This window comes from Hemicordylus capensis, chromosome 2 (assembly GCF_027244095.1).
Source record: "Hemicordylus capensis ecotype Gifberg chromosome 2, rHemCap1.1.pri, whole genome shotgun sequence".
Classification (NCBI taxonomy): Eukaryota; Metazoa; Chordata; class Lepidosauria; order Squamata; family Cordylidae; genus Hemicordylus; species Hemicordylus capensis.
Genome location: NC_069658.1, coordinates 193467749 through 193492702, shown reverse-complemented (window position 1 = coordinate 193492702; position 24954 = coordinate 193467749). Strand labels below are relative to the sequence as shown.

At 45.8% G+C, this 24954-nt stretch overlaps 1 long non-coding RNA gene across 1 annotated transcript; it reads right to left on the bottom strand.

The window, feature by feature from the left end:
• Positions 1–14617: 14617 nt before the first annotated feature.
• On the bottom strand, positions 14618–24605 carry LOC128346789 (uncharacterized). Its single transcript, XR_008317195.1, has 3 exons — positions 24568–24605; positions 23112–23176; positions 14618–15661 (listed from the first exon to the last, which is right to left on the bottom strand). It is a non-coding gene; the product is annotated as an uncharacterized LOC128346789 (long non-coding RNA).
• Between the last annotated feature and the right edge of the window lie 349 nt (positions 24606–24954).

Here is a 24954-nt window from a genome sequence, read left to right as displayed (position 1 = left end):
TGCTGGTTTTGACCTTTAAAGCCCTTAACGGTTTGGGCCTGGGATACCTGAGAGACCGCCTGCTCCCAAGGGTTGCCGTCCGCTTGACAAGATCATCTGAGGGGGCTCTGCTCTGGGTTGCCAACAATGAGGGAGGCTAGGTTGTTGTGCACTCGGGACAGGGCCTTCTCTGTTGCTGCCCCCAGGCTTTGGAATGCTCTCGCAGTGGCCATTCACTCCTCAGACTCCATCACAGTTTTTAGGAAGCTGGTTAAATCTTGGCTTTTTATCCAGGCCTTTAAATGATTGTTTTATTGCTGTTTCTGCGTGTTTTTATCCATGTATAGTGTTTATATTTGTGTATTGTATATTTTAATATCAGACTGTTTTTATATTTTAGCTTAATACTTTTAATTCATTTTTATTATGTGTTTTAACTTTTGTAAACCACCTTGTGATTGTTATTAATGAAAGGTGGTATATAAATCTAACAATAAATAAATAAGTCAGTCAGTCTCTTGTAGTCTTCCTGCTCAAGGAAAGTGGCTCTGTAAAGCTGCTCTGGGTCAAAATATTTATATCTTTTCCACCCAAGAGATAATTAACTTATGGAAATTGCTTCCTCAGATATGACAATGGCTTTAGATGACTTTAAAAGGGAAACAGACGGACTAGGGGGGGTGGGCAGTGGGATCTCTCTGTCCACAGGCAGCTATGAGATAGCCAATGAGAACGGCCAAGTTCAAAGGGAGTGTACCTCTGAATGCCAGTTGCTGCTGGTGGCAAGCCGCAAGGCAGAGCTGTTGCCTTCACCTGCTACTTGTGAGCTTCTGATTGGCCAGGGCAGGAAACAGGAAGCAGGACTAGATGGAGTCTTGAGCAGGGGAGAATCGGTAGGGGGTGGCCCATGAGTACACAGGCCCCCAATGAATTGCTCAGAGCCCCAAATCTCCTCGGCCGCCTCCATGACCTCTTCTAGAAACGCGGTGCAGCCGTGGAGGCACTTACACAGAGCAGGGGAGAGAGCTTCTAGCCTCATCCAGCTCTTTGCTGTTCCCCCCATTATAGGTACTGTATTATAATATCGGAGACTTTTAAAAAACATACAGTTATTCTTGGGGTGAGTATGATTGAGTTTGATTTGCAAAAGGGGCCCTGTGGGCCCGGGGTCTGGGTCTTTGACATAGCAATACCCTTGCTTGGGAACTTCCTGCATGGCCACTTCCTAAGGTTCTAGCAGGGAACTGGGGTTTGTCAGACACTATATATTTTTTTTCTTTCATCTGGCAGTAGCACACAAAATGGTGACAGCGTAACTATAATAGGGCAAGGGGAGACAGTCATCTGGGGGCCCACTGCCTTGGGGCCCCCCCAGAGGCAAGTCACATGACTGACTCCCCCAGCTGCGCACCCGCCCGGGCTTCCTTCAGTTGTATTCATCCTCCGAAATTGATGTAAGTGTTAAGACTTGGAGCTACCACAACAGCATGTCTTTCTCTAGTACCATTAAATGACGTGCATTGTCCACAGTTTACAAAACCTTAAAAAAAAAAATTTAGGATGATGTTCTATTGTGGCACATAGGAGATAGATAGATAGATAGATAGATATAAAATTTTTACTTCAGTGAGGGGGGGGCATTTTAAAATCTTGTCTCTGGGCCCACTCCAACCTTGCTACTCCCCTGGGTGACAGCATTGCTCTTTAAACCCTGGTCTAAACTTTGAGAGCCCTCAGTCTGGCCTCTGTCTTTTCCTGAAAACAACTGTCTCCTGGTGACGGCTTTTTAGACTTTACAGCCATTCCCAGGAGGAAGAGCAGAGGAAACCACGGGTCCCATTCAGTTTATTTGTCTCATTCTTTTAGTACCTTTATAACTGCCTGTTTGTGCTTTCCAAGGTATTGATTCTCTGACGGGAAAGCCAGCTAATCTGCAAGGAGGCACAAAGGTCTGCGCAGGCCTCTGGGAGGGGAATGGGGGGAAGACAAGCAGCGTTAGACAAATGAACACTTGCTGAGTTCAGCTATAGCGTTTATAGGATTGTTTTAATCCCAAGGCGTTGAGTTTATTCCTAGGTAACCGAGATCAAAATCCAGCCCGTGATGGAACTGATATTGTGCAAGTGTAGAGTATCAACTGGCCAGGGGAAAGAGAAAAAAAAAAGTCTGGGTGTGTGTGCATGTGTGTCTGTGCATCAGCAGAAATGTATCAATGTTGACCTGATTACAGGATGGAAGAAAAATATCAAGGAGGCCGAGAGGGCCTCCCAAAATTATCATCATCTCTATCGGGTTGGCATTGACCCAATCAGTGGCATAGAGAGGGGAGAATGGGCCTGTGTTCAAGCACTGAACATGGGTGGCCTCCCTCCCCCATGGCAGTGGCACATGTGTGCTTATGTGCACGCGAACCTCCCACTCATCTGCACCACCTTGCCACTGCTCCTGCCACCCACCCACCCACTCACGAGTCCCCTTTCTACTTCAGTTCGACTCAGAGCCCCCTGGGAATGAGGGCACTCAAGCACCCTGTGTTTTAATCAGGGCGCATGCACACCCTCATTCCCAACAGGCTCCCAGACTGAAGAAAGCAGGTCAGGCTTGGGAGCCAGGGGGAGTGGCAGGGGGAGGCGGCTGGTGGTGGCAACAGCAACAGGAGCCCTTGTCAATCAGCTGCTTGGTGGGCGGGGGGGGGGAGGACTGAGGGGTGCTGGCTGCCTTCCACTGCCCAGGAGCTGGCAGACAGAGGCAGCGTGTGGGTGGCAGGTGAGTGGTCAGCAGCAGCAGCAGAAGTGGCAGCTGGCTTTTAAGGACTGCACGCTCAAAACTGAGGGGTGGGGGCCAAGGAAGCACCCACTGGCACCCACTCCCAGGAAGCACCCCTGCCTTCCAAGCAGGAGGGCTGGTTTCCCTCCGATATCACTATTGGAAGGATTTCCGGTAGCACAGCAGAGATTTTAGTCAGAATTCCAGCTATTGGGACTCCCTGCTGTTGTACTGGAAATCCTTCCGAAAATGCCTAATAGTGGTCATATTAGTCCAGTATTCCTATCGGACTGATACAATTGCCCAGCCCTAGTATATATACATGATGCACACTGCATTCAAAATAAGTGGTAATTTTGTTTTCTGGATATTTATACATGCAACAAAGAGATGACCTGGATGGATTATATTTATTTGATATAATAAAAACAAATAGATTTTATTTATATGCCACCCTTCCTTCAAGTTGCTTAGGGCAATGTACATGGTTCTCCTTCACCCACCCACCTCTTTATCTTCACAACAAACCTGCAAGGTTAGGCTGGGCCATTGTGACAAGCCCATAGTCAACCTGAGATTTCTCAGGTTGAGGCTGTGGCCAGGAGTGTTTTCTATCAGCTTCAGCTGATTCGCCAGCTACACCCATTTCTGGAGATAAACAGCCTTAAAGCAGTGGTGCAGATGCTGATAACATCCAGGCTTGACTACTGCAATGCACTCCATGTTGGGCTGCCTTTGTATGCAGTCCGGAAACTACCGTTAGTACAGAATGCAGCAGCCAGGTTGGTCTCTGGGGTTGCCCGAATAGAGATCATATTACAGCTATTTTAAAAGAACTACACTAGATGCCAATAAGTTTCTGGGCAAAATACAAAGTGCTGGTTATTACCTATAAAGCCCTAAACTGCTTGGGTCCGAGGTATTTAAGAGAGCACCTTCTTCTTTATCAACCCCACCGCCTGTTAAGATCATCTGGGGAGGTCCAGTTGGGGTTGCCACTGGCACAGTTGGTGGCGACTCGAAACCGGGCCTTAGAGTTTCCCCTTCTCTGAATGCTTTTAAGAAGGACCTAAAAGGCGTAAGTTTTGGGCGGTATAAATATATGTTAAATAAATAAAAAAATAAATAAAAACACACTTGTTAAGTCAGGATTTTAGTTTATCGTTTTAAAGCTTTGGTTTTCGAGTTTTTATTGTATTTTAAATTGTTTTAATTATGTTAATGTTTTAATGGTTTTATATTGTGAACCACCCAGGGACCTTTTTGTATGGGGCGGTATATAAATAAATAAATAAATAAATAAATAAATGCATGCATGCATGCATGCATGCATGCATGCAATTTCCCTGCTCCTAGCTGGACATTCTGACCACTAGATCACACTGCTCCCTTGTCTGAGTAGGGAGTGGATCTGGCCAGAAGCCAAACAACAGAGCTGCTTGCACAGCTGCCATGGAAGAGTGGTCATTCACTCACTGCCACAGGGGCTAGGCCAGAAAGCCCATGCTGTCCCCAGGGGAAATGCTGCATCGCTCAGTGGTCACCTTTTCTTAGTGGCCTTGTTTGTGTGCCTTTAACAGCAGCCTGACATGCAGAAATGAATCAGGTGCAGCTTCCCCGTCACTTTATCTCAATGCCAGGGAGCATTTCACCTGTGTAATTTCAGGCAACTCAAGCGTTACACCTGTCCTCATGACTGACTGAATTGCAAGTTTCTGGCTGGCTGGCTGATAATAAACCAGAAGGTAGAAACTAAAGAGGAGTGGCTGTGATAGTCTGTAGCAGCAAAACAACATAGAGTCTTTTGGCACCTTAATGAGGAGCATATTTGGTTAGCATAAGCTTTTGTGGACTACAGCCCACTTTACCAGATGCATGAAGTGTAACCCTCAGTAAACAGGAAGGTGTATGTAAGCAGATAAGACAGAAGGATAGACACACAGACACACATGGGTAGAGAGGGGAAAATAATAGGTATCAAATGGCAGGAAATGCAAGGGTTAGGGGGAAAGTATACAGAAGAAGTATGGTAAAAATACCATCATCAAAGCAGTGCTACATTAATTAACTCTTGTTATGTAACAGAAAAGATCCAGACCTGGAACAATAGAATCAAGCAAGCATCCTTATAAAAGGGAAAATACGGTCTTAGGTGGGCTTTAACTCCCATGACAGGAAGGCAGTCTCCAAGGTCAGGGCTGCAGGAATTAGGAGAGTCAGGAAGCAACCAAAAGGCTCCCCTTGGCAAAGTCACCACTATTGCCTGCGATGTCTAGGCTTCTGTGTCTTTAACAGGTAGAATTCAATAGGCAAAGTGCTCTTTGCTACATGGCCATGCACATAGATCTGCCCCAGTGTTCCCTCTAACAGGAATTCCCAGATGTTGTTGACACAACTCCCATAATCCCCAGCAAAAGGCCATTGCAGCTGGGAATGCTGGGAGTTGTAGTCAACAACATTTGGGAATCCCTGTTAGAGGGAACACTGATCTGCCCCTGTTGAATTTCTGCCTTTTTTTAAAGCATAGGAGACCTGCCAGGAAAACGGAGCTTTCAGAGCATGAACATGAGGAGTTTAATAAGCTATATTGCTTCTCCTTGCCACAAAGCATCTCTGTTCTCTCTAGCTTATGCCCATGAAGCCAGACATGGGTAACCTCATACATGGCAAGAGGGAGCAAGGCTTCTAATGGCAGAAATACACACTAGCTTGGCAAACATGCTTTCCCACAACAAGAATGCGTGGCAAAGAGAGCCTTTGGAGGGGAGAATAGACAGGCTGGACGGGTCCTCAACCCCTTTCTTGCCCACCAATTCTCCCCTGCAAATGCCTCCCCCCTCTGGGGTGATTTCCCAACTCCTGGGCTTACTTCTGGTTTCAGAGACTGAGCAGGTGAAAATCATAGTGTGTATGTATATATATATAGTAATGGAATTAGAAACTATTCATATCATATCTGGAAAAAGAAAAGGATCACTTAGATTTCACATGTGAAATAAATGTAATAAAATATATACTTGGTGAGCAATTCTGAGCGGGGGAGTAAATGAAAAAATATAGAAATAAATAAACAAACAAACAATGAAAAGTAAATGAGCAGATGGATTCTTTCTTTCTTTCTTCCTCTTTCTTTTTTTCTTTCTTTCTTCCCCCCCACACCTTACCATTGTAGCCATTCATAAAATATGTCATGCATTGCACAGTTAAGATCGTTGTATATCAATGTTTGTCAAAATGATTATTTGTTACTTTTTATCCCTGGAAAACCAATAAAATAATATTTATTTATTTTTAAAGTTTGGCTAAGAAGGGGGACATCTGCAATGGAGAACTGGCGGTTGGGAGAAGGTTGATGCACCCCCTCCCACTCACCAATTCCACTCATCCAGGCACTGACCAGGTAGAGGTCTGCTTAGCATCTACAAGGTGGCTATACCTCGATGGTGTGCCCTCAGACCATGATCCGGGACCACCATGCCCTTTTCTCTTTCACATTTGTTCAGGATTTCAGCTGCTGACTCTTCTGCAGAGCTGGAAAGCCCCCACTTTTCACTCCCTGCAAAAATCCCTAGGAGCATCACCCCCACTCTCCCAGCCCACAGCGGTATCCTTTTCATACCAGGTGTCAGTCAACACACAGCCTGAACAGCATGCAGCAGGAGTCAACAATCAGTCCACAGGGAGCTGGCAAGCTCCTTCCCACAGCTGTGTACGGGAGGCCCCTTTCAAAGCATGTGACTGAATGTCAGACACGTGGCTCGCTTGGTAGGGCTACGACCACTAGCCCTGCTGTTGCAGCCAAGGTGGGCTGGCCTTGGGAATGGCTGGGTCCCTGCGCAGAGGCATGGAGACCTGTCAGAGTCAATGTTTGCAGAGAGCTGGATGGAGAATGCCACCAGTGGCAATGGCAAACACAGGCCCTGACGTCTGTAGTTGCTAGTACAAAGGGCAGAGATTGGAGCAGCATCCACTCTGCAGAGCTGGCCCCTGACCTTTCCTTCCTCCTTTCTGGGAACCGAGGGGGTCATTAGCTCCCTGCCTTGCACTACACAGCAGAAAACATGCCATTGGCAGTCTCCTGATGTCAGCAGGCATGCGGGAGAGAGGAGAAGTGCAGGGTGGGGTGGTCATTCATGCTGCTGGTCCCTCAAAAGAGGACCCGGAGGTGATGGAAAACCACCACTAACCCCGTCCCCCCCACCCACATCCATTTTCAAGGCAGCAGCTGGCTACAACGCTCTACAACAGAGACGGTAGTATCAGAGGAGACCTAGAAAGACTTGGATTCAAATCAGTCACAAAGCTCACAGGGTAGCTCTGAGCCAGTCACCCTCTCCCAACCAAGCCTACTGCACAGGGCTGTTGTGAGAGTAAAAGGCAGGGAAGGGTTGTTTATGCTGTCCTGAGCTCTTTGGAGGAACGGTGGGATAGAAACCTCATAATAATAGTAACATTGCATAGATATATATGGCCTGTGCGTGCGTGGACACTAATTGTCTATATTTATAAAGGACAGTCCTTATTTTCTGGAATCTGACTCTGGTAAACCACTGTTCCTGATTTGCTTTTTGTGGAAACCTTGTTCAGTCCCCCCCCCCGAAGAGTTGTCATTGTTCAGGATTCACCATCTCCCTCCCCAGTAGGGGTATAGCAAGGTCATCGGGGGGCCTGTGTTCAATAAATGAACATGGGGGGGGCTTAATTTTTTCCTGAAGTACCAGAGACGCCACAATTTATTTTATTTTATGCTTACTTTTTACATGTGGTCACTGCTGCCCCTGCTGCTCTCCCTCCACCCCCTCCTGCCCCTGCCGCCCCCACTGCTACTCATTGTCCCCACCTCTTGTGGCCAGTTCATGCAGTAGTGGTGTCCTCTCCCCCTCCCGCCATGCTTTCTCTCCTTGCTCAAATGAGGAGAGAAGCCACAGAACCCATCAGCACTGCCTGAGTGGCTGAGCTGGCTAACCCAGGAGAGGTGTGCATGCACCCGGATTAGGCACCACAGCACATGCGCACCTCCCTTTTGTTAGCTGGCTTGTGCATGTTCGAGCGAGGAGAGAAACCATGGAGCCCCCCGGCACCACTATGTCGACTGGATGTGAGGAGTGGGGGGCGAGGAGCAGTGAAGTGGCAGGAGCAACAGGCAAGCGGTGGGGGCGAGGGGAGCAGAGCAGCAGGTGGACTGCAGCAAGCCACAATGGTGGCACACCAGAGAAGGGATGAGGGGAGGGGTGTGGGGGAAGGCAGATGTCAGGGCCTGAGGGGGTGTGGCGGCCATTGGACACCTCTGAACACTGGTAGCTATGCCCCTGCTCCCCAGAGCCTCTAGAAATTCAATCCCCAAGTAGGTAGGTGGATGTCTCCGGTGCATCTGCATGTAGTCACCACACTAAGGCACTATTAGGGATGTGCCTGAACTGTGCTTCAAAGTGCGGTTTGACCACTCTCCCAGAATGCCCTGTGCACTGTCAGCACACATATGGTGCCCACGCATGCACGGGCACCATTTGCGTGGTCAGCAACACCATGCCAACCGTGCCAATGGTGCCCGTGCATGCTGACCATGCAAATAGCGCCAGGTGTGTGCTGACAGCGTGCAGGGCGTTTGAGGACCTGTGCCACCCCAGCACCTGCTCTCCTTTTTCTTACAGTCCCCTTTTAAATTAATTTTCATGAAAGTGCTCGAACTGCACTTCCAACTGCAGTTTGGGCACATCCCTTGGCATGATGCAGTGCACAGTTTATGGTGGGTGGAGCCCACTCTTTGGCAATATGTAATATTGAGGCAGTAATCCTTGGGACAAGAGTGGTTGCTACCAACGTATCCCTGTTTCAATCTGCACAATGTGGGAGGGCATAGGCTTGGCTCATCAGCTTTGGTGATTGGGAATAATGCACTCTGCATGCACTTGATTACCCGCCTTCCATTTGTGGCATGCTTGTAGTCAGAATTGAACACCACACCTCCCAAGTTGTCTGGCCACACCTCCTACCCATTCACAGGCATGTCCCTATCTAACCCCAACTCATTAGGCAATGGGGCACCTTTTTAAAGTGGTGATTCTCATCTATTTCACGGGGGAGGGGCGCTGTCCCTTTTCAATCCTAACAGAGCCTCTCTACAGCAACTGTTGCTGGTGTCTCCCTTGCTTTCCTTTTGAGATTGTGGGCCCTCTTGGGAAAAAGAACCATTTTATTCATGTTTCTATGTAAACTGCTTGTAGAACGTTTCTTACTGAAAAGTGGTATATACATATCCTTAACATCAAAACAAAGCATTTTCATTAGTGAAATGTCGGAGGGTATGTCTATTCTAGGGATGAAAGGTAAAGTGTGCTGTCAAGTCAATTTCGACTCCTGTCGACCACAGAGCCCTGCAGGTTTTCTTTGGTAGAATGATGAGCTGATGCCTTTCAGCATCTTCCTATATCACTGCTGCCCGATATAGTACCAGTGGGGATTCGAACTGGCAACCTTCTGCTTGTTAGTCAAGCATTTCCTTAGCAAGTACAAATTCAGGGTCCAATCCATCCTGCTGGGAAGTACTGACAATTCTCCTAGTTGCCAACCAATAATCAAGATGGCAGGGCCCGCTGCTGCTGCTCAGGGTTGCCAGCTCTGACTATTCCTGGAGATCCTTTCCTCATATTTTATCCAATAGCTGTTCACAAAAGAAAGGCATTAAAATCTCCAGGATTGCTTTCAATACTCGCCTGGAGGCTTTACACACAGGGCTTCTACCCAAATCTACTTCAGAAGAGAGTGTGTGTGTTCACACAACAGCCAACCTTACCCCAAAGTCCTTTCCAGCTCCTTGGACCCACTCCACACACAAATCGGGCTATGTGATGTGAATTCTAGCTTATCTCGACGTATTTCCGGATTTTTAAAATGCTGGTTTTAAGCTACTTTTTCTGAAAATGCTGGAGCAAATAGGGAGAGGCACTGATGCAGAATCAGCAGCATGATAAGAGGGATGTTCTCCTTAGAAATGAAGATATCACTCTTTAGGAAGCTCTCTCCCCCCACCCCCCATTAGCTAGAAGGAAAACACAGAGCATGCCATGTGAACTTGTTTCAAAACAAAACCCGAGAGCAGAGGGGAGGGGCTGCTTCCCTCAATGCTGCAAGTGTAGTTCAAAGTGGCTTCGCTCAACATTTACCCCAAAGCATGAAGCCATGTGCGAATAACTTCCTGGAGACTGATGCTGATTCCTGGAGGCACCAACCCAATCCTGGAAGGTTGGCAACCTTCTGCTGATTTATTTATTTATTGCATTTTCATACTGCCCCATTTAAATAGCTCTGGGCGGTTTACAATAAATAAGAGCATAACTGCCCTTGGCCTCTTTTCCTCAAGATGTTCCTTTTGGTGCCAAGTGGTTTGCTCCCTTAGTAAACCTTTGTTGCTGTTAGGTCACATTTACTCTACTGTTGTGGCAGAAGCAGCAGAGCTTTCAGTGGCTGCCGGCCACCAGCTTGGTGTCCTTCTTATGCAATTCCCCTGCCAAGGCTTGATATAAACCTGGGCCAGACAACGGAGTTCTCTAGTTCTCCAAACTGTAGAGAAACCAAGAGGCCCGACAGAAGGTTCCGAGTTCCCTCCCTGGCGGCATCTCCAAGATAGGGCTGAGAGAGATTCCTGCCTGCAACCTTGGAGAAGCCGCTGCCAGTCTGTGTAGACAATACTGAGCTAGATGGACCAATAAAAGGCAGCTTTGAGCTCTGCCTCCACTATTGGCACAAAGTAAAACTGAAGCTTAAACTATTTTAAAAGTTCAAAAAGTAAGACAAACAATGGGGGGAAGCTACCTGACACTGAGGGGGATGTTGGGATAAAGCAGCAGTGGGAAGACCTGTTGCTGCTGCTGCCCAACAACCAGAGGGGGACCCATCCAGAAGAGGCAGCCACCCAAGGCCCCTTTGCTGAAGGGCCCCTTCACCCCTGAAGCTGGGTCTGGATGATTAGCAACCTTGCAGGAGCGCTGGCTTCCTGATGGAGGAAGAGGGCCACTTGGTCTCTGGGCCAGCCACTTCTCTCTCAGCCTAAACCGACCTCACAGGGTTGCTATGAGGATAAGCATAACCATGTAGACTGCTCTGGGCTCCATGGAGGAAGAGTGGGATATGAATGCGCAAATAAATAAATAGATGAATAAATGTCCTTCCTGCACATGGAATTATGGGCTTCCTGTGTACCAGCATGCACAGTACTGCACCTGTCCACATCGCAGATGCACTGTACCCCGAGCTTTTCATGGGCAGAATGGAGTCACCGTGAAAGTACTGATGGGACCAGATCGATGTGGAGGAGGCCGGGGCGGCACCTTGCATGTCATGTTTCTATAGAAGAGGAGATTTTGGAAGCGCAGTCTGGGGTGCAAAAAGCTGCTCCTGCTAAAGTCTCTTCTTCTGTATAGCTAGGATAGCATCCCTCTCCTCCATTGCCTCTGACATGAATGTAATAGAGCTGCTAGTGCTGGCAAATGCTATGCATGGTTGTGCCTTTTTGTAAAAACACTGCTTTTCATGCCCAAGTGCTGAACCAAAGGCAAGGGAAACCCCAAGTCAACAATCCCCACTTCTACTGGCCGATCTGCAGTCTAATGGGGTGCAGTATGGCCTTAGTGCCACCTTGTGGTAATTCCAAAAAGCTGTCACCTGCCTTAGGTTTTATGCTGTCTCTTTCCATCCCTTCCAGCTGCACATATTTAACGGCTATAGTACCTTAGGAAAAAGAAAAGAAAAAGGGTGTGTGAGATCCAGCTAAAATGTTGCACCAACCTGCAGACAAAGAGGGTTAGGGCTGCAAGACCAAGGGAAAGTTTGAGTGCATGGAAACCAGATTGTAAGAGCACAATATGTGAGACTGTAGAACATATTTACTGCTTCTGTGGCATAGAGGTTAAGGCAGACAGGTAAACTTATGGTACACGAGTAAATCTGTAAGCACTCTTAACTCTTCCCTTATACTGGAGGTTTTTTGAGCCAATTTATACTTTGTTTTCTCCTGCTAACTGAGCAAAGAGGCACCTTTTAAAGTGGTGAATCTCTTTTGTTTATCATGGGGAGAGCAACTGGCCCTATCCAAGCCCAGCAGAGCACCCCTCCAGTGGCTGTTGCTGGTGTCTATCTTATGTTTATTTTTAGATTGCGAACCCTTTGGGGGCAGGGATCCATCTTTATTTATTTTTTTATTTTCCTATGTAAACTTTCTTTGGGAACTTTTGTTGAGAAGCAGTATATAAATATTCATAGTAGTAGTAGCAGTAGTAGTTATTCTTACATGTTTTGTGCAGCAGTTCCTGACGTGTACTGAATATGTACCAAATTCAGTTATAGGCTCTCCAATTGAACCTATTTGTCTAGTACTAGAATACTTGCACTAGCAGTAGACAAAACAACTGTGTGAGCATGTACAGACTTCTAAAATTTTAGTCTTTGCCTACACTTGTATAACCTGGTGGCTGAGACATCCAGACTCACAACACAGTATGTACCGTATGCCCAACACACGTTGAGGCTGTTCTCATGAGCAGTCAACCCCAGGCTTAGGCAGCGAAGCCTGGACTTGGCTGCTCGTGAGAGAGCCACTACGATCCACGTGAATCCCAGCAGCCCCACGGGGCCAAACTCAGCTCTTAGGCACCAAACTCGGCCATGCGGCACCAAACCCGAAGCCCGGCTCTTAGCTGAGGTTAATGGTGCAAATCCTCCCTTTAACCCAGCTGCCGGGATGGTGTCCAGGCACACAGAGATGGGAGCCTAGAGTGCCTGTGCCCCGAGGGAATCCCTCAGTGCTCTGTACTCGGTGTGCGGTGCACTGTGGGATGCTTGAAGGCTGGGACAATGAGTCCCAGCCCCTGTTGCTCTGCGCTGCTCCTGACAGGCTTATGTGCAGCAGGGGCAGAGAGTGGTCATCTTCGGGAAGGTAGGTTGAATTCTGCCTCCCCCCCTGCTCATCTGCCTGTGTGGACATGTGAATAGCCCCACTGTGTGTGATAAGTGATTGTGTTCTTCACAGGAAGCCTTATAAAGAAGACTAAGATGCTCTTCTGACGATCTGTGAGAAGAGCTTCTGTCAGGTCTGCAGGGAAGGTGGGCTTAGCCCGCTCTCCACGCAGAAGATCAAAGGGCAGCCCTGGGGTGACCCAGTCAGCCGCCCACAAGACTGCCAGCTCCATCACGGAGCCAGTGGGGGCTGCAGGGATCAGGGGCTTTGCGGTCCCAGGATGCCGTGCCTGAGTGTGCAGGGCATCCTGGAGAGACCCCCGAGCCCGGGAGGCTGGCTGCAGCCTCCCAGCTGGGGGTCTACTTATGTGTCACCGCACGCCGCAGTGACACACAAGCAAAGAAATGAGGTTAACAAAGCTCTCACTCCGTTAACCTCATTTAAGGGGAGCTAGGCTCCTTGGGAGCACAATCCGCCTTGGTTCCCACAATCTATGGGAAGCAGGCTAAGCTCCCTTAGCCCACTTTCCATTGATCATGGGAATAGCCTCTAAGAGTTTTTCACCAAAGGAAAAAAGCAACCATGGATACTCTTATTATGAAGCATCTGTTAATAGAAAATTGAGAGAGAGTCTCTTGTCATTAATAAGGACTTAATCTACTTGAAAAAGACTTTACATCTCAAAAGTCATATACGGGGAAACAGTTATATCCTGAGTGGGTGTGTGGATACATAAGATTATGGTTATATGAGTTTGTATGGCAGGGGTGTTATGAACTTCTATTATAATTATAATTCTTTGTGCCTATATGTTATAGTTCGTTTTATATGATGCTAGTCACTGGGGCTATTCTCATGATCGGCCAAAATTGGGCTAGGCGAGCCTAGCCTGATTATGGCTGATCATGTAAACCACCGGGCTCACAGGCTTAGCCCGCTCTCCCCACCAAACTGGGTCTCACTGATCGTGAGACCCGGATCCATGACTTTTATTATGGTCTATGATTATATAAAGTATTAAATGTGTTATAGATGTGGATCTTTGGGGTATTTGTTGACTGCTGTAGGGAACGGCAAGCTGGATTACAAGGGCCCTTGGTCTCATCCAGCAATGAGGCTCTTGTTACTACTGCAACACTCCAGATGCCACTTCATTCTCAAGCGGAAATCTTAGGGGGAGAGGGGGATTATCTGTTTTCCATTTGATTTTGGAATGGAATTTTAAAAATTTGAGAACACAAAATAAAATCATGTGGAGGGCCGTGGAGTTACAAAATGGAAAATAAGCACTTGAACAACCATCTCAAGTCTGGGTTATGTTTTCCAATGCACCAGAGATCTTTAGTCAGCACCAGAAAGAGCGATATCTTTCCTAAAATGTGCACTCACACATGTACATAAACATATACATATACAGCTCTAAAACAACTAGTTCAGGGTAGCAACGGGGTAGCAAATAATGTTACTAGGGGAGTGAGGATTTTGCTATACATTACTTCCTTATAGAGGTAAGGTAATTTATGTTGTTACTTTATTTGCATTATTAATGAAGCTTGCTTGACAGTTTTATACTTATTCAGAAAATGGGCCATATTCCTCTTAGAAAATACTGTCTTTTTAGATTAAGCCAAACCTTCTAGTCCAGCTGCTACTTTTCTCTTCCTGTCCAAGACCATGTTTCAGGAAGGAGTGGGGCGAGAGGTCAGTACCAAGTCAGATGAAATCTGCAGGGGAGATGACCCTGCACCCCCCTGCACACATAGTCTCACCCAGCCCAGTTCCTGGCCACCAAGGTAGCTAAGGGGTTGGCCTGGCTCCTGGGAGGCTGGAGGAATTTCCTACTTACCTGGCTGCACCGGCGTCTGCTACTTGTTCTGGGGTAGAGGAATGAGAGAATGAGGCTACTTTAAACAACAGAGAGAGCATTTGAAATAATTAATTCAAGTTATAGGACCATGATATACTGTGACTGTATTGTCTGACACTTTGTTGTAAAGTTCTAGTCTGATGGATGTGGGAGTGAAAGGGCGAGCAGGAAGTATTTGGGGGGGAGCATCCACTGTCCCTTAGAGTATTCTCCAATCTCTGTCAGCCTCTTCTGTGTCGCTTCTAGGTAAGTCATCAAAGAGCATAAAGGATGATGGGGATCAGCCTTTTCCAAATAGACAGATCTGACTCTGGTGGCTGAACTTTCTGGAAAACCTTCTTTTGCATCTTCTCTTCTGTAATTTTATACAAGCCCATTTTGCTGTCAGCTTAAATAAATGGAATCTGACTGCCAAGCGACAGTGTAGAGGCCCATTCTTTCCCAAGGAGCTTTGTTCTCTCCTCTGAAGTCACTTTGGATGGGGGAAGATCAGGATAGCCTGTGGATGAACCAATCCCCATCACAGCAAATCAGGATAAATGTTGCAGTCATCTTTCCTTCCGTTCTTTTTCAGAACATCATGTGCATGCATACCAGTGGTTCTACAGAGGCGTTCTCTCTCTCTCTCTCTCTCTCTCTCTCTCTCTCTCTCTCTCTCTCTCTCTCTCTCTCTCTCTCTCTCATATAGTCTTGCATCTGTGTACTACTAATACAGGCTATCTCTCCTTCCCCTCTGTTTACATACTTCATAGTGAGAAGTGAAAATCCACAAAATTTCAGAGATGAACAAATTCCAGCCCTTCTGCAGATGTTCTACTGAAACTTCCATCATACTTATTGGCCACTGTGGTTGGGGATTTTGGGAATTGTAGTCCAAAAACAGTTGAAGGGCCGAAGTTGTGCAGCCCTGTTTTAGTGCCACAATGGATGTGATGCAGGCCATAGGAAAAGCATTCTGTGCATGTTTACTCAAAGACAGAATTAAGTCCTATTGAGTTCAATGCAGTGCTTACTTCCAGGTATGTATGCCGAGGATTGTCGCATTAGTGGATCTGAACGTTCTGGCCAAAGTCTGTTATCAGTTCCAACATTTATCCCTAGAATAAATGGAAACATAAAGATGAGATTTTCCCTGAGCATGTGTTGAGTGACTTTTCAAAGTGATCATAGCCAGCCCTATGAACTATACTATAAACAATAAACCTAATTTCAATGTAATTTCATACTTTTACATTAAATTAGAATCATTATCCAATACAAATTTGTTTCAGCAATTGGGATCTGTTTGACTCCAACATCTAATCAGTAAAGTGTTTTTTTTACTAGCATGAAAGGTTTAATTGTTTATGAAATTTTACTCTCGGGTTTTCTGCATATACCCGATTTTTGTTTTCCTCCCGGTGTTTCTCCCCAACAGACCTCTCTGCCTCCTCCCTTTTCTCCACACTGATATTGCTTGTAAATGTGCTCCCTGGCTCCTTTCAAATGATTAGCTGTTTTGCAAGTGATTCATTCCGTTCATCTCAGATGTATCCCCTCAGCTATAAGGAAGCTGACCACTGGCACAGCTGGTAATGCTAGAGGCATCTCAGCAGGGATGATCAGACACATAGCCCAAGTTATGGTTTGCAGCAGTTGTGTGGGCTGACCTGTGGGCAGTTCTGTTATCAGCCCACACAGGACTCCTTCCATCCCAACTGCTTGTCTGGATACATGGAACGTGTGCAGGCACTCATGCACTCTCTTTCACACACAGCCTTTGCCAGAAGAACAAAGCAGAATAAACAAACACCTTCTGGGTTATTTGCTCCCTGAATCCATAGGAAATTATATGTCAACTCTTGGATCCTTGCAGGAGCCAAAATGGCCTTTGCACTTTCCTAGTTCTGGCCCAGATCAATAGAGAATTGTTATCATTATTCACCAGCTGAATAAAAGTCTATTTTCAACATGCTGGGCATGTCTGTACTGACTGTTCCCAGGACTGGGTATGCATCCAATCCTCACCAACTACAGTGTTCAGGTCTTTAATCCTCACGTGTCTACAACCTGTTTGGATTGAGGAAAGAAGTGATTCCAGGACCAGAGCAGCTGGCGAAGTCTCACAATCAGCATACATGTGCATATGAAGCTGCCTTAGAGTTAGTCAGACCATTGACTCAGTCTATATCTAGCCCAGTACTACTTGTTCTAACTGGCGGCAGATCTCCAAGGTCTTAAGCAGAGATTCTTCTCAGCCTTAAATTATGGTCCCTACCCCAATTGGGGGATGAGGCAGACAGTTCAGTGAATGAGACAGGGTGGGAAGACCCTAATATCCAGACCCTGTGTGACCCCTTGCTAAACCCTCTATACTAGTGGAACTAGAGCCAACATCTCAACATAACCAGAGGATACCTTCATCTTCAAGACCTCAAGGTCTTGCCAGTCCAAGTAGAGGTCCCCCAGTGCCACTGGAGCCAGCATTTCTAAGTTGTGCACATGCTCACAAGTTTCTTGATGTCTGCTCAGTTAATTTTAGATCCCTCTTGAATCAGGAAGGCCCCACTCTGAATGCACGTGCACACATCCTGCCTTGATACTCCCACCTAGAACAAAATTCTGCACACAGGTGAAAAAATATATAGAGGGAATACTGCTTAGAAAATCAGGCAAACCCCTTAAACAACAGAGCCTTCCCTAGAGAAGATGCAGGGACAATTCACTCTCTCTGGGCAGCAGCCATACAAACCAACAGTCAGCTCTAAGCAACCACCAGAGCAAAATTCCTCTTATGTGGTATGTTATGCTTTTTTGTGTTCCTGCGTGGAGCTATCCAAGGTCCTGACTCTTTACCATTCAGAGCTGTCCAAGGTCTGTGTCCCTCTCAGATTCCTGTATGAGCCTGAAACAGAACTGCTTGCTACTGGAGTTCTTTGTAACTGGTAATGACAGGGATCAAACCTGGGACCCTCCCCTGAAAGGTGTGTCTCCTTTTCTCCTGGAGCTTGTTTGAAAATTGAACCGAGGATCCAGCATGCTCAAAGAAAAAGCAGGAATTATGTTTGGCTGAAAAGAGATGCAATGACATGCTTTCTTTCCTTTTACAAGGACTGTGTTTCCTGCTTTGGTTTTCAGGACCAGGGACAGCTGCAAGGTAGGAATCAAATTATTCCACCAACATCCAGAGTTAAATTGAGCACTTACATAAAATCCTTGATGACTGAACATACTTTGTCTTGGCAGGGGAGAGTGGCAGTCACAAAGAAGTTGTTCTCTGATTTGGACCTTGCACTTCTGTGTTGCTTGATGACTTGCTGGTTTGCTTTCTATATTTTTTTTTTTTGCTGGGAATTCACTTGCCAAGGGGCCTTGGGTAGTCAGCATGGTGGCTTATTGGGGGTTCAGGCTTCCCAGTTTAGGTTTGCTGAGATACTAGCTTCAAGGCCCAGGACTGATATCTAGTCCTCCAATTCATATGTCACTTTCTCTCAGGTTGAGTTTCAGCCAAACATGGGGTGCACTGATGCCGCCTCCTCTAGTCCTGCATTAGTATAAGACCCCAAGTCATTGCTGGGACCAGGCTTCTGATGCATGGCAATGGTTCATTCCATGAATGGCCTCTGGACGTTTCCACCTCTGCTTTCCTTCCCATGACTTTAGCCACAAGGAAGGCACATTATAAGAAACATTTCAGGGTAGCAAACAAATGAGGCCTCAGTTCTCCGTCCCTTCCATCTGAGTCACAAGGAAGATAAATGTTTAAAGGTTTGTTTTGCCTTTTGGCAGCATCAGTAGCCCACTCCAGCATTCAGGAACATGCTTGGTTCAGTAAATGGATCCTGATATGTCTCAAATAACAGTAAACAACTCTGTGGAAAAGGTCAGGCTGGCTAACAAGTTGAGAAGTACAAGAGGTAGATTGGTGATTACGGAAACAAACAACAAAAGGAGAAAGGACCCAGTGCTATCATCACCATACATCCAAATCTCCTGCTTTAATGAAGCATCACTACGAGCTCCCCAAACTCATCTGTCATCACAAACAACAGGCCAATCCACACACTACAAGGCATTTCACTCAGGTTGAATATGAAGTGTACAGGTTGCTGCAGCCAGTTCCAGCTCTCCGATGTAAGATCCCTGTGCTTCCAGAGATGCATTTGTCTCGTTGGTGTTTTATATTTTTAGGTGCCCATATAAAGCATCTTAGGGGTACTTCTAGAAACCTAATGGACATACAGTCCAACCTAATAGACATACAGCCTACTCAGCTTCAGCAGCTGCGTGTGCTCCTGTTTTGTGATTGTGGTCAGAGGTCAGAGGCAGGGTGCTTGATTGTCTGTCAGGCCTCAGCTGGGTAAGGATTCTGTCCCAGCTTCTGAACAAGGTAGATGGAAAAACTGCCCTATCCAGTTGGAGCTTGACTGACAATCAAGCTCTCTACCTTCAAGCTTGCTTTTATCTAACACACAACTGCAAAATGAGAGCATGTGCAGCTCCTGGAACTGGGTAGTGCTCTTCACCTACCCAGTTCATGGTCATGTTAACTGCCCTAACGTATAAAACTGGCTCTGGGTCAACATCCCAAGAAAGACTGATGATATTTCTATAGATCTGCAAGAATTGGAAGGGATCAGAAGGCCATCTAGTGGGGAAAACTGGCATGTGAATACCTCATTGCAACAGAAGCCCCTTGGAGCCAGTTCACACATGCCAGTTTATATTATAACTCATGGACTGCATCTATGAATTAGCAACAACAGATCATTTATTCTGGATCAAAATACCATATCCCTCAATATCATAGTTTTTAATGGAGTCTGTAAACACAATCAGCTTAGAGACATCAGGTGTAGAGTAACTGTGTGCTAAGTTGTGTAAACCAGCACTTGGTGTCATGAGCATTTTATTTTATTTATTTATTTATTTACATTTATATCCCGCTCTTCCTCCAAGGAGCCCAGAGTGGTGTACTACATACTTGAGTTTCTCCTCACAATAACCCTGTGAAGTAGGTTAGGCTGAGAGAGAAGTGACTGGCCCAGAGTCACCCAGCTAGTATCATGGCTGAATGGGGATTTGAACTCGGGTCTCCCCGGTTCTAGTCCAGCACTCTAACCACTACACCACGCTGGCTCTCAGAAGATGTATACCCTGCCTGTCAATTGAGCCAACCTCAAGGTAGCTTACAACAGATTACAGTAATACAAAATTAATGTTCAAACACACACACACACCAGCAGCCCTTGTTCCGTTGGTTGCTGGCAGAGGTCAGAGTGTGTTTCCTCTTGCTTCTGCTATCTCAAAGCAGCTTACATGGGGAAAGGAAATTAGAAATATGACTCTTGTTTTTGGTGGTTTATTGAACTATAATCACAGTGGTGCCATCACCTAACAGACAAGCTGGTTGTGCATGTGTAACGTAAAGCCTGGTCATGATAGACCTAGACTTTAGGAGACCCTTGGCCTGCTCCCAAAGACCCACATCTTCCTATCTTTGTGAGTCACTGCTTTGGGGGAGTGTTTGGGACAAACATGCTCACTTCCCTCCAAGGCATTCCCTGTGTCTCTGCAATAGTGCCCTCTGCTAAATGAACTTGGCTTTCATGCTGGCATTGGAAATGTGATGATTGCATTTTACAGAGGCAGCTGATTGGAGATAAGATGAGTTTTGGGTGGGGGGAGGACATCAGATCGGGCAAGCAACTTCCTGAGAGAGAAATGCTAAGCTGATTACGGGAACAAATTGGAGACTCTTCTGAATGTGAGGCTGTAATCTCTCTTTCTGTGTTGAATTTGTGTGGGGGAGGATTCCTAACCAACCTGTTCTGTTCCAGTCAGGTTCCCCCTGGGAAGAAAACTGTTCTTATGCCTTACAAACACCTTAGACTCTGGACAACATTGGAATTAATCCTGTACTTTAGGTCCTAGTGAATGCAGTCCAGGCCACTGCCCATAAAAACACAGGGGAGGTAGAAAACATTTCACTTATAATCAATTTTGACTTAATGGGTCTAACCAACCCCCACTTCATTTATTTAATTACATACATGACTTTGGACATGTTATGCGAAGATCCAGCTCCCTTGAGAAGTCCATAATACTGGGGAAAGCTGAAGGAAAGAGAAGACGACCAGCAGCAAGGTGGATGGACTGACTCAGTTATGACAGCAATGGATGCACCACTGCGAGACCTTAAAGGCCAAGTTGAAGACAGATAGATTCTCTCCAGGATGATCTATGTGGTCTCTAAGAATCAACACTGACTTGACGGCACTTAATCAGTCAATCAATCAATCCTTCAGGGAAGTTGCTGTCTCATGTGCCTTCAGCCCACAGCCCTGGGACCTTAGATAATGTCATCTGTTGAGGGTTCAACTACTTCTCTTGGGTTTCTAGATTGCTGTATAGGAGGAAAATGTACCTTGTATCTACTGCGCCTACACATAGTTTGCCATTTCATATGCTGCAAATGATGGCACTTACTTTGGACTGTAGATAACTCATACTGGTTCATATATGGGTCATCCGCCCTAGTACAGGGGCAGGCCGCCTTGGCTGTCCAGCTGCTGCTGAACTACAACTCCCATCACCCCCAGTCACAATTTTTGTGGCTGGGGATGATGGGAGTTGTAGTTACAACAGCTAGACAGCCAAGGTTGCCTACCACAGCCCCCACATATCTTTAACTCAAAGAACAAAACCCTTTTGTTCTTACATTAATGGAAGACAGCCTATAGCAGAATGCACAAAAACAGCATGCAACGGAAAGTGCTAAAGTGCCTTCAAGCATGTGTCATAGTGGAGTAGGGTGATTGCAAAGTGATCTTTGAAATAAGAACTGATATGTTCCACATGTGTTCTTTTTTTTATCTGGGCAGTGCTGAAGGGTATGCTGCCATCCAATCATGCCTTCAAGAATACCAATTGGCACTCAAAGGCCTTCTCCATACATTCCAACTGTCTCCATTTATCAGAGTCAGACTCCATTTTCTGGACCTGGTTAATATCTGCCATTGATTTGTCCCTACTGTTTCTTCACTGCTCTTACTGTTAAGAAATTTCTCCTAACATTGAACCAATATCTACCCTCCTGTAACTTAAATTTGTTAGATCTAGTCCGGCCTTTGGGGCAGTGGAGAACAAGACCTTGCCCTCTTCTATGTGGCAGATTCAAGTATCCAAAAAGCACTATTATGTCTTCCCTCAGTCTTCTCCTCTCCAGCCTAAATAAACAAAGTTCCTTCAAGGTGGTCAGGAGTCTAGAAAACAAGCCCGTTCCTCATAGGGCTTGTCTTTCAGAACCCATCACCATCATCGTTTGTTCTCCCCTGAACGTGTTCCAATTTACCTACATTTTTCTTCAAGTGTGGTGCCCAGAACTGAACCCAGGACTCCGCTGAGGTCTAACTAGTTCATAATAAAACTGAATGATTATTGGCATGACTTGGAAACTTTGGTTCTATTGATGCCACTTAAAATCCAGCTGGCCGACATGCTCAGCTTGTGAACAACTGCAAAGATCGTTTTCTACCTGGCTGCAGTAGTACAGGATAAAACTTCCCCTATATACTACTATCGCCAGGTTTCCCCCATCCTATATCTGTGCATTATTACTATTTTTTACCCAAGTGTTGGAGTTTGAATTTGTCTTGGTTAAATTTCATTTTGTTAGTACCAGCCCAGTTTTCTATTCTGTCAAGGTCATTCTGAATTGTATTCCTGTCTTCTGAAGTGTTAGCTATCCTTTCCAGAGGAAAGGATTTCCTTAGGGGCCCGAACAGTCCTAGGGGTGAAGATAAACTAGAAACAGTACATAGATAAGTTGTTGTTTTCCACCAATTTATGTTTTTATGCACTGGGCTTTTCCAGTGAGATCTTAGCAACAAATAGCTCAGTTATGTGCTGCTACTCCCACATAGCCAAGAAAATATATTAAGAAAATCAGGAAGGTTTCTCTGATTTAAAAATGGTTTTGAAACAAACAATTTCCCCAAGGGAGGATGTGGAGTCTCCAGCTTTGGAAGTGTGAAACAATAGGCTTTGGAATGATAAATGTCTTTAAGGAATGATTGGGGTTATTTTCAGTCTTGCTGAAAGGGAGTAATCTGATGAACACTTAACTGCTCTAAGACTCTCATTATTAGACTTAATTCTTTTAATCAGGCTAAAACATACATATGTTTATTAATAAAAATACAGATCAGTAGATCAAATGTAAAAAATATTGAGCAATAATAATTTATATAACTTTAGAGTGTGCAAAGGGCTTCACATAAATTATTGGTTATCATTACAACAACTCTGTAAGGAAGGTCAGAATCATTATTCCTGTATTTCAGATGGAGAAGATGAGGTTGAGAAAGAGCAGCTTCTCAAATGTGACCTAGTGAGACTGGAGCCTGGGGCTTCCTGGCTAGTACAGTGCAATTCTAAGCATGGGTTCTTGGAAGTAAGTCCTATTGAATTCAGTGGGGCTTACTCAAAGTAAGTGTGCACAGTCAGGTTAGAGCTGGATCCTATGTACGTTTACTATGTCCACTGTATTCAGTGGGGCTTACTCACAGGAAAATGTGCATAAGATTGCACAGACCATCCTCTCTCATCAGGACATCTGCGTTGAGCTTCCCCTGTATGGTTGAGAAGGCATTTGGTTGAGACTTTACCACCAAAAAAGAAGCAACTAATTGCAGGGTCATCACTAATTCATGCATCTTTTTTGCTGGCTAACTAACTAGGTCAGAGTGAAGCAGAGATTATTCCCGACAGCAGCATAAGGCTTGATATGGAATCTTCTTCCTGAGCCAAGAACAGCAAGGGCGGGGGGACAAGCTGATGGGTGCATGATGATTTCCCCTCTTTCAGCCCTCATTTCTCCTGCCGCTCTTCTGGGGCTAGCCCTCACAGTAACAAAATGGTGAGTGAATCATTCTGTGTTGCTCCTAGACACCTGCTGTCAGAGGGGCTCTCCCCAGCTTTGTTTAGGCCAGGCCTGTTCAACTTGAGGCCCATCAAGCTGAACACAGCCCATCAGCCATCTATGGTGCCCTTTCAGAAGGGCACTCCATTTCCTCTTTTTGCTGTCTGCTTGAGTCTGGGGGGTGGGGGTGGGGAGACAGTGTGGGGTGTCACAGCCTGCTCTCAACCAGCCCCATGATTTGACTAGGTATACTGCTGCCACCAAATAGGATTCTTTATTTCCTCTATCTGCGTGGTCACTAAGAGTTGAAACCAACTTGACAGCACTTAATCAGTCAATCACTGCTCAACAGCCCTCCAGACTTTGGTGTGCAACTTAAAGTAAGTAGAGTGGTGAGGCATTTAAGTGTGACAGAGACAAGTGTTGAATCAAAAGTGAACTTAAAAAAAACCCCAACTTAAAACAAAATAGTCCAGTGCAAACAGTAAGCTTTAAAAAAAATTAGATATGAAAAACAGTAACCATAAGAGCACAAAGGAACAAATATTGGAGCACACACATCCAACTATCCTATACTGAGCCCTAACAGAGTTATAACCATTAACACTCTTGGTCAGCTCGCTCACTCACTCTGCTCTCCAGAAAACTGCTTTATTTCTGTTCTCCAGCAGGCCTTGCTCCCTCTGCCCTACATCAGACCTCTGGGTGACTCTCTGCCTAACCCTGGCAGATTCTGGTGCAGTTTGTTCCCTCAGCTGCTCTGGGGTAGCTCTTGCTGAGTGATTTCAGCATCCAGTAATTAGGAACATAGGAAAATGCCATATACTGAGTCAGACCATTGGTCTATCTAGCTCATTATTGTCTTCACAGACTGGCAGCGGCTTCTCCACGGTTGCAGGCAGGAATCTCTCTCAACCCTATCTTGGAGATGCCAGGGAGGGAACTTGAAACCTTCTGCTCTTCCCAGAGCAGCTCCATCCCCTGAGGGGAATATCTTGCAGTGCTCACACATCAAGTCTCCCATTCATCTGCAACCAGGGCAGACCCTGCTTGGCTAATAGGACAAGCCATGCTTCCTATCACAAGACCAGCTCTCCTCACCTTTCTCAGTGCCAAATTATTCCAGCAGTCCAAAACAAACACAACACCTCAGCTGCTCAAACTCTTCCCTTTTTATATCTGTAACTCCACCCACCTATCCTGGAGTTACCCAATCAGGGTTAACAAAAATAAGAGAAAAAACAATTAGAACAGTTAGAAAGCAACCTTATAACTTTTACAACACAAAATGGGATATTGGCAGCCATTTTAAACATAACAGCAAACATAATATAGCACAAAATGGAGGATTTTAAGCTCCTTCAAGTAGGTTATCCTTGCATCCTTCAAGGGGGTTATGCAGCTCCTGGCAAGCCACAGTCCATGGCTGATGGGTCTGCTTTTGGTTTGGTGGCATACTGTTTTTTGCTTGGAATTGTCTCTTTAACA